The sequence below is a fragment of the Rana temporaria genome, chromosome 7 (assembly GCF_905171775.1).
Source record: "Rana temporaria chromosome 7, aRanTem1.1, whole genome shotgun sequence".
In the NCBI taxonomy this organism is placed as follows: domain Eukaryota; kingdom Metazoa; phylum Chordata; class Amphibia; order Anura; family Ranidae; genus Rana; species Rana temporaria.
In genome coordinates, this window is record NC_053495.1 from 19585612 (window position 1) to 19590903 (window position 5292).

Sequence of the window (5292 nt, forward strand, 5' to 3'; positions counted from 1 at the left end):
ACTGGGGATTCCTGACAGGCAGGGAGGGAGAGGCGGAGAGAAGACAGCACATTACATGGTAAGACCTACCCTGAAAATAAGCCCTACTGTGTCTTTTGTTGGCATAATTAATATAAGACCCGGGCTTATTTTTGGGGAAACACGGTACAACATTCACTTTCACTGGGCTACCCTACCATCAACTACAGACCTACGTGTAGTAATTGTGTTACTGCAAATCCAAAACAAAAAAAACACATATTGAATTATTAAAAACTTTATTTTAAAAACAGCGGTGTAAAGTGAATTCTTCTCCTCCTCCCAGGACTCTGTTTTCTGAAAGGTGGACAAGGACCGGAAAGAACGTGTACCACATTCCTGGAATTGCCCCGGACATGATGAGATTGATCCTTCTCTATGCCTACACCAATGCAATTTCCATCAGTTCTGAGAACGTGGAAGACCTGTTTATGGCCGCTGACCAATTTAACATCCTGGGTCTACAATGGCGCTGCTCAGATTTTCTCATAGACCAGCTGTGCCCCAAGAACTGCGTTGGCATTGGCAGATTCTCCAACCATTTTCACTGCCACAAGCTGCATGAAAAAACCCATGCGTACATTCTCTGCCACTTTCATGAAATAACAACGACCTCCGAGGAGTTTCTGGAACTGAGCCTAACGGAGTTTGAAGATCTCATCAAGAAAGACGATCTTATGGTTAAAGGGGAGCAAGTCGTCTTCGAAGCTATAATCAAATGGATTGAGTACCACCCAACTTAACGTAGGCAACATATTACCACCCTACTGCCTAAGGTAAGGAGGACTCCATTTACCCATTGGGGTTGATTTACTAAAACTGGAGAGTGCAAAAACAGATCTGTCATGGTAGCCAATCAGTGGCGTAACAAAATTCTGCCCCGGGCGCCCATAACTCTGGTTACGCCACTGTAGCCAATCAGCTTCTAACTTCAGCTCGTTCAGTTAAGCTTTTACAAAAAAACACTGGAAGCTGATTGGTTTCTTTGCACATCTGCACCAGATTTTGCACTCCAGTTTTAGCAAATCAACCTCAATGTAAGAAAAACAAATTCCATATTTTATGCATTACTTTGTAGGTGTGTTCTCGCACAGAGCAATCAGCACCCCTGTTGAACTTTTTTTGAGAAAAATAATGAAGGTTTTCAACCCCTTCCTTTCCTTGGTTTGTAAAAATGTACACAATGTTACAGGTAATCTTAAAGTGGAAATACACCCAAAACAGGAAGCTTTACATCCTCCTCCTTTTTTTTGGGGGGGGGGGAGCGGGTACCTAGTTTTGACAGGTACCCTCTCCTACATCCACTCATATCTTCTAGGCGATCTGAACCAAAGTTCTCCTCTCCCTCTTCTTCCCTGCAGTCTTCTGGGACATGCCACAGGTCCCAGAAGACTGCAGGACCATTCACAAAGCGCAACGAGGTTCACGCATGCACAGTGGGCAGTTGGCTGTGAAACCGAAAGCAGCAACGCCGGCTGCCCACAGTTAGAATGCAGGCCCTGGACAGGTTAGTGTACTTTTATTAAAAGTCAGCAGCTGCAGGATTGGAGCTGCTGACTTTCATTTTTTTTTCCAGAGTGAACATCCTCGTTAAACTGAACAGTCTTAAAGGGGTTTTCCACCCATTTTTTAAGTTTATTAAAATTCAGCAGCTACAAAAAGTGTAGCTGCTGGCTTTTAATAAACTGACACTTACCTGCTCCACGCTCCAGCGACGCGCCGTTTGGGGCTCCGCTCCTCTCCCCCCCTCCCGACGTCTTCATTTCAACTGTGGGCACCCGGCCGTGACAGCTTTCGGCTTCACGGCCGGGCACCCACTGCGCATGCGCGAGCGGCACTGCGCATGCGCGCACGGCGTGGCTCGGCGCTGCGCTGCTTGATTGGACAGGCGATCGCCTAGGACCTGACGTGTCCTAGGCGATCGCCTACAGGGAGGGGCTGCCAAAAGGCGATTAAGCTTAATCGCCTTTTCAGCCCCTCGGCGGAAGGAGGAAGTGGGACAGGAAGTCCCCTTCTCCTGAAGCCCCCACTCCCCCCCCAAAAAAATTACATGCCAAATGTGGCATGTAAGGGGGAGAGGAGTGGGATAAGAGGAAGTTCCATTTTTGTGTGGAACTCCTCTTTAAGTTATCTTTAAATATCTGAGAGTGTTTGCTATCCCAACCGACTTATGGCTAGATCATGTTTGTTTCTCTATGGGCTCCCTGACCATAGCCAACATTCCCTGGATTTATGCCAGCTCCAACCAGTATGTAGGCAGGGGCAGGCTGCAGTACATCCTCCAACCTGATGGTGGAACTGCGGTAGTTCTTGTTGGCGGGGGTCCAGTGGGGAGGAAAGGCTCCTATATTGGGCTCCGGGTGGCCATCTTGGGGAGGACGGTGATCATTTGCCCCAATCGCAATGAGGCAGCATACCTCCCAACTTTTTGAGTTGGAAATGAGGAACACCTATCTGTAAAAGTATGCAGGCATAGGACACACCCCCGTGCCACGCCCCCTTAAAGGAGACTTGTACACAAAAAAACAAGATTGGCTAAACCAACAGGGGCTTTTTTTTTAACCATTACTATTTCTTTATATTGGCTTTTGAAATTTACAAATGCAGCAATTTAGAATTTGGATGAAATATTTAGCACTAGAAAACACTATTTGATAGATAAAAAGTGCATTTTATATACATCTCTATGGATCAGACCAAAATGAGGGACAAATGAGATGGAAATAGGGACAGAGGGACATTGCTCCAAATCAGGGACAGTCCCTTGAAATCAGGGACAGTTGGGCGCTATGAGGCAGTAAGGTAGGTAGAAAGGTCCACTGGTTAGGAAAAGCACAGGTGCAGATGTAGGGAGAGGTCCTGGAGGAGCAGGGATGCGTAGGCCTCCTTTTCTGGGTGTCTCCATTGCACCGGTCTCAAACAGACTACCTATGACCATCATATACCGCAGGGGCCTAGTGGAACCTCGTGTCACTGAATCTTACCACCACCCCTCCAATGAAGCACTGCTCTGGTACTGTGAAATTATAAATGGGATTTTTAACACCACTTCACAGCTTATGTGGTGTCAAAATTGTATTGGGCTGTTGTACCTCAATGATTGTCTATTGAGTTTTGTTGACCTCTACAACACAAAACCCCTTTCTCTCTTCTTCCTCAGGTTCGAATGGCTTTGATAAACACCAGGTATTTGATGAACAACGTGATGACCAACATCCATGTAAAGGACAACAAAGAATGTATGAGTATTGTCACCAGTGTGCTGAAAACAAAGAACGACCTAAACGCAAACAGATCCTCCGGGTCAGATTTCATGAACCCATTGACAAGGCCGCGCCTGCCTAGTGCAATTCTACTCGCCGTTGGCGGCTATAGCTCTAGTAACCCTACCAACGCCATGGAGACCTACGACTGCAGAGTTGACCGCTGGGTGGACATCACCTATGATATGGAAAGCCCCAGGGCCTATCATGGAACGGCGTACCTAAATGGTTATGTGTACCTGGTTGGAGGGTTTAACGGCGTGGATTTCTGCAATAGCGTAAGACGGTTTGACCCAGTCAGGAAGATCTGGAAACAAGTGTCTCCGATGAATCATAAGCGCTGCTATGTCAGCACGGCAGTCCTGGAAAACCGGCTCTACGCCATGGGCGGGATTGATGGCTACATTCGATTGGAATCTGCAGAATGTTACGACCCAGAAACCAATCAATGGGATCTTATAGCTCCAATGAATGAAATAAGAAGCGATGCAAAAGCCACCACTCTCAATGGCAAGGTAAGATATAGACACCCACTCAAAAACCAAATGGTCTTACACAACCCAACATTCTAGAGCTGCAGCCTCCATGAGTTTCTTCGGCATTCAACACTTCTGTGAGCGTCGGATGCCTTTGTCCTCTGTAGCATGAAGTGTTTCCATTCCTTGACCACTGGGCCACTACAAGACTCAGCAATGACATGGGGGTCAGAGGACGTTCCTTCTTCCAGGTCAGGGACCTGCTAAGCAGTGAAGAAAGAATTACCGTATTTATCGGCGTATACCGCGCACTTTTTTCCCCTTAAAATAAGGGGGAAATCGTGGGTGCGCGATACCCGCTTCCCGCGCTCAGTTTGAACGCCTCCGCCGACATATACCGAGCGCAGTACACTCGGGTACATTCGGCCAGGCTCGGCTTCGCTCGTGGTCACGCTCTGTGACGTTTACGCGCGAGTGGCCGAGCGTGCCCGAGTGTACTGCGCTCGGTATATGTCGGCGGAGGCGTTCAAACTGATCGCTGGAAGCGGGGATTCGGAGACAGCGCGGGAGAAGCCGGGAGGACACCACCAAGGCCGCAGACGGACGCCGGACCGGACAAGGCCGCTGATGGACGCCGGGCAAGACACCAAAACTGTAAGTAATAAAAAACATTTTTTACAGGAATTTTGGGTCTACATTAGGGGTGCGCACTATACGCCGGAGCGCGCAATACCCCGATAAATACGGTAATTTACACAATTATTTATGCACAAAACAGACACACAAATTACCAGTATAAGCAGAGTTCTGGGTATTGTTCAGGTTCACTTTGAAATCATCGTAAGGCTGCTTTCACATTGCAGCGTGGAGCCGCGGTGACGGTATAGCCGCGCTATTTGTAGCGCGGCTATACCGTTGCATTTACCGCGATATTCGGGCGCTAGCGGTGAGGTTTTAACCCCCGCTAGCGTCCGAAAAAGGGTTAATACCGCCCGCGTTGCAGGCGGTATTACCGCGCTTTCCCATTGATTTCAATGGGAAGGCACGGTATAGGAGCGGTGAACACACTGCTCCTATACCGCGGTAAAGATGCGGCTAGCAGGACTTTTGGTGCGCTCCTGCTAGCGCACCGGTTCAATGTGAAAGCCTTCGGGCTTTTACATTGAACACTGCAGGGCATGATTTTTCATGCGGTATAGCAGCGCTATTTTTAGCGCTGTACCGCATGAAAAACGCCCAGTGTGCAAGGGGCCTTAAGGTACATGACTAGTGTAGTATAACATTGCAACCCTACTTTTACCACCCCCCATTGTAACCTTCCCCTTTTTACCCACCCCCATTTACCACCTCTCTTTAACCTCTTAACCAAGTAACGACACTGACACAGAAAATTGGAGTAAAATTGGCCACAACAGCCATTTTATTTTGTAACCAAAATTAAATATTTAACCAAATTTGAATAATAGGAATTTCCAACAATTCCAACTTTATTATTAACAATACTTTTACCAAAACTCTTTATTATTAACAACAGT

General features: G+C 47.4%; 1 pseudogene; it reads left to right on the top strand.

The window, feature by feature from the left end:
• The first annotated feature begins 282 nt into the window (after positions 1–282).
• On the top strand, positions 283–3884 carry LOC120945135 (annotated as a pseudogene).
• Positions 3885–5292: the final 1408 nt, after the last annotated feature.